General features: G+C 39.4%; 1 pseudogene; it reads left to right on the forward strand.

The window, feature by feature from the left end:
* Positions 1-236: 236 nt before the first annotated feature.
* LOC111559839 lies at positions 237-10433 on the forward strand (annotated as a pseudogene).
* The last annotated feature ends 225 nt before the right edge of the window (positions 10434-10658 follow it).

A 10658-nucleotide genomic window follows, 5' to 3' on the forward strand; every position in this document is an offset into this window, starting at 1 on the left:
GCCTTGTCAAAAGGCCGTCGGCCCCTAAGGTGCTCATATTAGTAAGAAGATACCCTTCTCACCTTTCACTGCTTTCAACCCGACGTCTTGGAAACTCCCCCGCACACGTAGGAGGCTTCGAACAAAGTTTCTGGCACAGACACGGCTTCACGCCAGGAAGAAAAAAAAAGAGGTGGAGACGATTGAGCGCCTACGGTGGCTGAAGAGGGACATGCAGAGCAGCCGGCTGCAAGTTAATGGGATTCTTGAAACTGTTCGGCGGGCTGGAGGAGTTGCGGCTGCTACAGTGGTACATGGCCTTGTCAGACAAACAACGAAATAAGGTGGCTTGAGAACTTACACGGTCGTTCTGGCTTGCAAGCTCATGGTGTGCGGCTTCCTGGAGAGAACGGACCTTAAAATCGTCTATAAAAGATATGCCAGCCTCTACCTCTGCTGCGCCTTTGAGCGCCGGGACAATGAGCTCCTTATGCTGGAGCTGACTCACCGAGGTGGTGAGCTCCTGGACGAATACTTGCCCAGCATGTGCGAGATGGACATCATCTTTAACTGTGAGAAAGTCTGTTTCATCTAGTATGAGGTTTTGATACGGGAGATGCCCAGGACAGCTTCAAGAAGAGCGTGCTGAAGTCTGTGACTCAGGACGAGTGGCCACTCAGTTTGCTTTAGGAGACATCTGGTGTAGTCCCGCAGCCTTCAGAGATGTGGAGAGATAGACAGGCAGGACGTGAGTGGCTGCTTCTTGTATGTCTCTCCAAGAGCCCTTAAAAAGAAAAAAAAAAGTTTATTTTATTTATTTTGAGAGAGGGAGAGCGTGATTGGAGTAGGGGCAGAGAGACAGAGAGAGAGAGAGAGAGAGAGAGAGAGAGGAGGGAGAGCATCCCAAGCAGGTTCCTTGTTGCCTGCACAGAGCCCCTTGAGGGCTGGATCTCATCAACCCCGAGATCAGGACCTGAGCCAAAGTCAAGAGTTGGATGCTTAACTGATTGAGTCACTCAGGCTCCCCTCCCAGTGCCCTTTACTCCTTTGGACCCAGCCACCTCTTTTCTGCTGCCTCACCTTTGGAAGTGAGCTGTGGACTCAGGACCCTCAAACATTCCCTCCCACCACTTCCCACTTCCTGTTTCCCCCTTTCCCAGTATCAGGAAATTATGACCAAAACCGCTGCTCTTTGGCTTTCATTCCCTGCCTTTGAAGTATTATTATCACTCCAAATCTCCTCCCCTCCCCCAACCCTGTAAATACATAAATATGTCAGGTTAAAAGGAAAAGGTTTTAGGAATTTTCTATTCTCCTTGCCCTGTCTCTTACCTCCACCTCTTCCTGCATCCTTACCCCTTCACTGGAAGGGGGCTTCAGTGCAATTCCTTTTTCCACATCTGCCTCCCCCACTTCCTTTTTGGATGTGGTGGGGGGTCTCTGTTCAGCGCCAGGGGAAGAACCATATAGTTAAATTTTTCTAATCTTGACGCTGTGGGAAGGAATGGTTGGAGGAAGGGCAGACTTATGGGAGACTGGGCCCTGTCCCTCCTTCGCTCCATGTTCTGACTGAGGCAGGAGCTTAGGGGGCGGAGCCGGGAAGTGTCTGACCTTATTTCCTTCCCTCTAAAAGAAAAGGAAAAAAGATTTCTGGGGGGATAAAATGTTTTATTTAAAGGGCATCACGTGGGAATGCCATCAGAGCCTCTTTGAATTCTTCATAATAACCTAAATCTCCTAAAGCTGAAATCTGAGATACTTTCTATTTATCCTTATACAGATGAAAGTAAATTCAGACTGCAAAATTGTGCCCTTGGATTAAATTGCTTCACCATTTTAACCCCACTTTTCTGCCTTCTTATACTTTCAGTAGCAGTCTCTAAATATTCTTTGAGTTCAGATCCTTAAAAGACTATATATTTTTTTACATGCAAAAACAATACTTTTCATATTTTAAAGTCTGACTCTTGTCACAGTGTCAGCATGTTGTAAGGAGCACAATATCAATTTATGTTTCTTCATACTGGAGGAGGTTTTCTTCCTCTCATATGGAACAAATGTGGCCTTCCTCTACAAAACAGCTTCTACTGTATATCTAGTCTTTTTATTTGTTTTATTATTATTGTTTTTTGCTTTGTCAGGAGTGTAATGTGACTTGTATAGGACTAAAACATGCAGGGTTTGATTAAGATTTTAAGCCAGGCTCTGCCACTTCTTCTTACCTAACCTTAAATTATTTGAATGTTTTCAACTTGACATTCCTTATATATAAGATCGAATATTAATACCATTTCATAAGATTGCTCTTGTGTTATAGTGATATTTAAAATAATCAACACAATGCCGGGAACGACATATAAGTAACAAAAGATACATAATTAACATAAATTACATAAGTAACATAATTTACCAATTTTTTACCTTCCATTTTCCTCCTCAAAATAAGTTATTTATGTTATAGCTTATAATAAGTTACAGCCTCAGTGTCCTCATAATGTCATTGATAAATATTTATTTAGTTCTTATTTTATTTATGTAGTGTGGTCTCCAAGTTCAGGACATAAGTTGACTGATCAATACTAATAGAATTAATAGGTAAAATGTACTGAGATTAGCATGTGCCGGACATTGTTCTAACCTCTTTTCATCTGTTTATACCTCACTGCAACACTCTATGTCAGGTACTATAAATGTCCCCATTTGACAGATGAAGAAATGGAGACCCCCCCCCAAAAAAAGTTGAAATCATTTACTCATGGGCACACAGCTAATAAGTAGCATATCCAAAAGTCAAGTTGAGACAGTCTGATTTCAGAGCTTCAGAGATGGCCTCTTAACCATTATAAAGTACTGCTCATAACTGCTCCATTAACTTCTCTGAATAAGTGGTTTTCTAAAATTGTAAATATGGTTGAAATAATCTATATCTTTGAGAACACACTTTAGTTTTGTGAAGTATTATATTGTTTTAAGTTAAATTAGTTTCATAGTAAATTAGATATAGGTTAAAAAATGTCACATAGAAATTTAAACAATGATATAGAGAATGCTGTTAACAAAGATAACTGAAGTATATGGTTTTCATCTCCAAATACTTGCCCTAATACTTCAAAAAACTTAATTAGCTATAAGAAAATATGCTACCTTATAAGGGTAAAGTAGGACACTAATAGTGTTTATCTGAGGTGGGTTGGCGGGGAAGGCCTCACAGAGGAGATCATAGTTAGCCTGGGCATAAGCAAACAAGGCAATTCAAGTTGACTAAAGCACACGAATAGAAAAAGGGCGCTATGAAAACAGGTTGAGTGTATAAGGATGAGAAGCTTGGCATGTTGAAAATACTGAGGGTGTCAAAGAGAGTGATGGATAGTCCTAGAAAAGTAGAGGAAGACAGGTTTGGGGATAAATTATGAAGAGTATTCCTAAAGACTTTCCTAAGGTGTCTGCCCTATTTTTTTGCAGGAAGCTAAAGTGAAAGGGTTTTCAAGAAGTCTTTATTCACTTTTTTTTCAAATAACTAGTTTACCATAAAAAACACAGATATTTCTACAAGGAAAATAAATGAATCTGACAATCATTTTTAATACCTTAGGGTATAGGGTATGTAAGTGTAGTAGTTATGAATCAGAGTCCAAAATCTCTAGTATTAAGAAATGTAACGTTATTTTTTAATAAGCTAAAATGATTTCTAATTTTACGCCCCATTCTGCCAGAATGACAGGAATTCAGTTACAGTCAAGGGGTTTAAACCCTTCCTGGAATCATGCTAATCTCTAAAGTTTTAGAAGATAATTAGAGGGAGGGGCAATTTGATCCTCTACCGCTACTTTATAGAGCCCTTCTCAGTCCCACTCAAGCCTGGAACCCTGCCATATCCTTTTATCTTCCTGAATTTCTACCTTTGGCCCTTACTAAGATTGTAATTAAAAATATAATTATGTAAATGTGCAGTAACTTCACCATCTTTCTGGAATATAATCTTCCTGAGATCTGGAGCAGAATTTGTCCATCACTGTGACCATGTACTTAGCGCCAGTCATAAAGAGTTTTAATTGTTACATACATTTTTTAAAAATTAATAAATGAATTAAATGAAACCCCAGTGGTCAAACTTTAAGCAAATTACAGATCAGTGGGAGATTATTTCAGGACCAAAATAATTTAATTCCCATCTATTTACTTTACATTCCCCCCCCCAAAAAAAAAAAGTCTGACCCATTTATATGGTGAAATTTTATTGAAAAGGTACCTTTTCACAGAAACTTGTGTCTTATGCATAAACGACTAAGACAAGAAATAACCTGAAGAGAGAATGTCAGCCTCACTTACACAGCTGTGGAAATAAATGAAGATAGTCCAAATGCAAAAAAACAGAAACTATTAATTCAGAGTTTGCTATGGCAAAGGAATCAGCCATCTTTTCTTAGCAGAGACTTAGAGGTAGTCAGGGCAATTAGAAAGCTTTATAGTGGAAAAAGAGACAACATCACGTATGTTCTTGTTGGAATTGTTGGCCAGGGGAAGCTAGGGGCAGGCAAAGTAGGAGCTCAGCATCTTATGTGATTGGTTTGAGGAGAGTATTGGACTTTCTTTGATTGGTCCTGAGTTGGAATTTTAGGGCGAAGAGAGGGAAGCTGGTAGTCACTGACTGAGTTCTGACTGTTTGGGGCCGATTGCTTGTAGAGGTTGTGATCTACTTTCCTGATTGGTTGCTAGAGAGGTTGTAGGTCAGAGTTCTATTTTCATGTACTGCCTGGTCATTGTGCATTTTTATAATCAGGCTCTCATAACTCAAAACATATTTTTAAGGCAAGATTAGCTGATAACGGTATTCCAGTCATACTTTGTACATTTTATATTTAGTCATCAACCCATTTGAAAAATATTTATTAAACACCTATTTACATTTGTTAACAGTACTAGAGAGGAGGATATGATAGTGAACGAGACAGGTACCATAATACCATGCCTGCTTTCACAGTTCTTACTGATCAGTTACACTTGTTCAAACCAGGACAGCTTCCTTCTGGTTTCATCCAGCTATGAAAGCATATTAGATATTGTATTGAAAAACAGGTTTTGTGCCAAACTGTTACATCGATTGAGTTGCATTCAATGCAAGTAATTGAAAAAGTCTGGTCAATAATGAAAGGAATTTATAAGCATACATAACTGCAACAGTTATGTACCTGAGTCATTGCAGGTTTCAAATATGTTTTGACCATGGCTATGCTCCTGCTTTTCTGTACATTTTTTTTAAATTTTATTCTCCTATATTTGTCAGTTTCACATTGAAGCTGTCCTCAATCATACAGGTTAATGGCTAAAATAGTTTCATACCTCACATCTGTTCTATATAGCATACAGAAGAAATGAAATTTGTTTTGTTACCAACTACACAAGAAAAGTCAATGGATTGGATTCTAATCCTATATTAGTTTTCTATTGCTGCTGCAACAAATTACGACAGTGTAGTGACTTAAAAATAACACAAATTTCGTCTCTTACAGTTCCAGAAGTCTGAAATCAGTTTCTCTGGGCTAAAGTCAAGGTGTCTGCTGAACTGGTACCTTCGCAAAGCTCTGTCTCTTTGCCTTATTCAGTTTTTAGTGGCTTCTTCTAGTGTTTGTTGTTTGTATTCTATGACTTGTGGCCCCTTTCTCCATCTCCAAGGTGTCCCATTCCAGATCTCTGCTTCCATCATCACATAACTTCCTCCTTCCTTTCTGACTCCTTCTCAGTACTACTACTAAAAACCCGTGTGATTACACTCTGGGCCCAAGGGAATAATGCAGGAGAATCTCTATACACAAATCTTTAATTTAACCACAAGTACCAAATTTCTTTTACCATATAAGATAACATTCACAGATTTGGGGAATAATGCACATCGTCTTTGGGAGTCCATTATTCAGCCTACCACAGATCTCCAACCTTGATTGGTGCTAATTGAGATAGGCATGGTTAAAATCAGTCACTAGGGCAGGGGGGCTGAGATTATAGAACAAACTCGAAAGGTAGGAGTACAGTCAAACTTAGCCATGTATGGCTTCCCACCATGCTCATGGTGGATACATACTGAGAAGGCAACAACTCTTGTCCATTTCTGCTATTATCTGTAAAAGTAATAATAAAAGGAATATCCCTGGCTATGCATGGATACCTAGGGTGAACCCCCACATAGAAAGTTAGGAGGAAGCTTGGCACTGAACACAATAAGAACGGAATGATTTCTAGAAAATATTCTGTATCACTACTTTTTAAGGAAGAAACATCTGGCCTGAGGCTGAATAACAGAAGCAAGGAATTAAAAGTAGGAATGAAGTAAAGCCAAGAAAGCAACTGGAGGAGCTAACAGGAGATAGGTAAGTACAGAAATGTTTTCCTAAATAGGTGTGTGGTGAGAGGGGTAATGTAAATGTTGGAAGATGAGAGAAAACTTAATTAACCATCTGGTGTTGATCTCTCAGTATTTACTGTTTAAAGTAACTTCAGCCAATCCACGTCCTGAACTAGAAGACTAAGATACAGTACTTCATAAAAGAGATGGATTTTTTAACATTTTTACCACGTTTAACTCTGGCAGTCAGTGCTTCTTCATAACAGCTGTGATACTTGATTTTTCAAAGATAAACCATGTTTTAAAAGTCTAAAATCTTCAAAGATATTATAAGAATTTTGCTTTGATATAAATTACAGTTTTGCCTCTCCCCACCTCTTACAAAATGTAAGGAACATGAAGGAAGAATTTTGAAAATCAAAGAGAAATCAGTAAAAACTGTGTAAATAGGAATAACACATGTATTTAAGTTTGTTTATTCTGAAAGAGTGTGTGGGAGGAGCAGAGAGTGAGTGACAGAGAGAAAGAGCGAGAGAGAGAGAGAGAGAGAGAGAGAGAGAGAGAATCCTAAGCAGGGTCTGCACTGTCAGTGCAAAGCCCGATGCAGGGCTCAAAGTCACAAATCTTGAGATCATGACCTGAGCCAAAGTCAAGAGTGGGACACTCAACAGACTGAGCTACCTAGGTACTCTGAAGAATAATACATTTTTAACTGCTATAGAAACGTATATGGAGAAATTTACTTAAAATGATCTATAAATTCTTAATTCAAAGTAATTTTTTCAAACTAATTCAAAATGAGCCTTTTATTTATAGGGAAAAACAAATGATATATTTTCAGATAATTTAATGTGAAAAAAAAAGTTGCTTTAATTTTCATTTAGACTCAGTGAGAAAGAAGTGTTATCTTATAGGCTAATGCACTGAGTTCTCAAAACAAAAACAAAAACAAAAAACACCTGTTTTCAAAATTAATAATACTTCCTTCCCGAAAGTCCAAAACTTGTTGAAGGTTTTATCTTTTTGATATTCACTCAGTGAATATGCCAGTTATCCTGGTCATGGTAAATGCTGTGGTTAAAGAGGCATGTTTCATGTGGGCATTCCATATAACCAAAGGACAAACAGAATTTGCTGCCTCAACTTCCCCTCCTGGGTCTTACAGATACAAATAAGTAAATTAGGTCAAGTAACAAGAGAATGGGAAGAGAGACCTAGGGAAGAGTCAAGAGGTTGTTCCCAATTAGGTGGAAATCTGTAAAAGGTTATTTTAAGAAATAAGGTGAGTAAAGCAAATGTGAGGGGAGTGAAACAAAGAGGAAATAGGAGGGGAAGAGTCATAGAACTCTTGGGTGGAAATCTGGAGATGGTTATTAAGAAATGGGATGAATAAAATGGACATTGATGGGTTAAAACAAAGGTTACAATACACTACTACCAAAGATTTGAGGTGCCAAATGGATCTCCTGTTGGACCTCCAACATAAAAGGACCATAAACACATCTTTTCTATTTACTCCAATTGGAAGAAATTTCAAAAGTTGTAAGGTAGAGATTGCTATGAAAAACTTGACCAGAAATCACTTAGGACAGTGATTAGGCTAATAAAGGTAAAGACTGACAAAAGGGCCAGGTCCCTCTGCTCCTTACTGGGGACCCAAGCCTGTTGCACAGGAGTAGGTAAATCCGTTGGGAGTAGAGAAGTTGCCAGGATTCCTTAATACAGATATTCCAAGAACTGTGGTTCACCCTGACTTGGGCTACAAGTGGATTGAGAGAGTATAAAAAATATAATGGTTGATAGGATTATGAAAGTTGGAATGTTTAAGCAAGCTTTATGTAAAGAAGTTGTGTTTCCTTTACCTGAATGTTTTTAGGGAATGAATATTATGTCTGGCTGTGGAATACTTCCCCTGTCTAGTATTATAAAACCAAAGCCTGTGGATAAAGTCTTAATAGAGGCTACAGTTAGGAAACAAGAGTTGATATAAGAATATGAGTTAATAGAATTAAGGTAAAAAATGTGTGGAGAATTGGTATGTTTGAGGCTTTATGTGAGGTGGTTGAAAGGGTTTTATGTGAAGTCTCTTTTACCTGATTGTATTATAGAGACAGACATTGTATCTCACTGGGAAACATTTCCCCTACCTAGTACTAAAAAATAGAAGGCTTGTAAATCTGTCATTCAGGCAATGATAATTGGAAATACTAAGTGAGAACCAGTAAGACTGCCTAAGCCCACTCAGCATAGAGTACAAGTTGGAGTGCTGGGAAGGACAAATTCTGTGTGATAGCCCTAGGCAAAACATAGACTAGGGCTTAAGAGCACCTCCCAGCAATACTACTGGGGTTTTGGACTAGGGGATTTCCATTTGAGGGCATTTACCACCTTGTTATTGGATATTATAAATTAAAGCTACGTCTATGAAGCAGATATAAAGTGATCTTAAAATCTGAAGTAGCTATAATGTCTTGGATGATATCCTAGGAGGATATCAGTGCCCCAAAAACTCCACAATAAAATTTGCATGATTTATACAGGATCATGCTGCCTGGGGAATGCAAGGAAGAGATACAAGCAGGAAGCCTTTTTTCCCTTGGCCTGACTCTGGAAGTACATGAGAAGCTGCTGGATTCTGTTAACATGGACAGTGCCCTATAAACAGCTCTCAACTGACCCACAAAGAGGTGGCAGTTCCAAGGTGAAGATAGACAAGATCCAATATGGAATGGACATGATCCAATATAGAAGGCTACCATTCTGAGTGAAGATGGTAAAAACAAATCAGCTTGATGGGCTGAATTGCATGCTGCATCCCAACAGTGATGGAAGAATTGAAGAGCTGTAAAATCTCCTATGTATGGGTTTTTACCAGAAAGGGCTCAATGGCCTAGTCATATGGTCAGGCAGGAGGGCAATGGAAGCCTGACCTATTAAAGAGGAGCACAGCCCTATGGAAATCACTGGGAATTTGAGGAAGACATTCAAGTAGGACAAGTTGATGCCATCAGAAGAATCTTCTTTCAGCTTCAGAAGGTGATTGGAATTAACAAGCAGATATCCCTGTGTGCTTACTTACAGTGGCCACCTGGATCCATGAAATGAGTGAATACTGCAGCAATGCAGAGATGGGCTGAATCCAAACATACCTCCCTTGCACCCTCCAAGGCAAAAAATGCCAATAAGAACTGTTCTACCAAGAGAGACAGAGACTGCTGATGCTCTGTGGCAGAACCCCTGGTAGAAAAAGGCCTTGATCATAGCTGGCGAGTGAGATGGATACCTGTAGCGCTGGAGACTACAAATGAGTCCTGATAGGATTAGACACTGGCTCTACACTGGGCTTTCCTTACTTCAAGTAGATGTAAATGCTGAGTATTATGAAAGAACCAGAACAGAAGATGCTATACCAATTTGGACAGTGGACCATCATTTCTGCAGGCCAGGGAACACATTTTACAACCCATAATGGCCAGCAATGGACAGAGACATACTCTCCTCGCAGTAATAGTTTTAACAGATTTGGAATGGGCAATTAAAACATTGGTTGTCTAAAACAGGGAGATAAAATCACGAAGGGTTGGCACACATCTTCATGAGTGTGTCCTCACACTCAATATGAACATGATTGGGGCTAAAGGAATGTCCCCACTGGATAGATTCCTCTGTGTTTCTGGTGCATCTGAAGAAGAGGCAGTGAGCAAGGATGCTGGTGTTTTTTCTTCCCTACATCACCACAGCTTCTCCCCACTGCCCCCCACCCCCCTCCCACTTGATGCAGTGGTTGTAGGACCAGGGTTGCAACTACAAGGGCTGGAAGCAGGGATGATTCCTAGCCAAGAAACTGTAACTATTTTTAACCTTTTTGTCAGAACTTCTAAGGGCCTGGTGGGGCAGGATGTACCTTCACTGTATCTGGCAAAATTGGGGTTAACAGTGAAGATAGCCCACTAGTTTTATAGGTGAGCAACCTCTCCCTATCTGAATAGAAGTGAACTGAGAAGGGGCACCTCGATGGCTCATTTGGTTAAGCGTCAGACTCTTGATTTCAGTTCAGGTTATGATCTCATGGTTTGTGGGTTCAAGCCCCATGTTGCACTCACTCATGCTCTTTCTCTCTCTCCAATAAATAAATAAATAAATAAATAAATGAACAAACAAACAAACAAACAAAAACTAAAAAAAAAAAAAAAAAGAACTGAACTGAGGAGAAGAAACTTGCTAGACTAGTGTTGCCATGTGCTTGCTACACAAGCACAGTGGTAGACCTGACATCCCTTGCAAAGGTGGAAAAGTTTGAGTATCAATGCAGAGAAGGAAAACTAGTAGCTGTGGGTAA

This window comes from Felis catus, chromosome A1 (genome assembly GCF_018350175.1).
Source record: "Felis catus isolate Fca126 chromosome A1, F.catus_Fca126_mat1.0, whole genome shotgun sequence".
NCBI classification, from domain to species: domain Eukaryota; kingdom Metazoa; phylum Chordata; class Mammalia; order Carnivora; family Felidae; genus Felis; species Felis catus.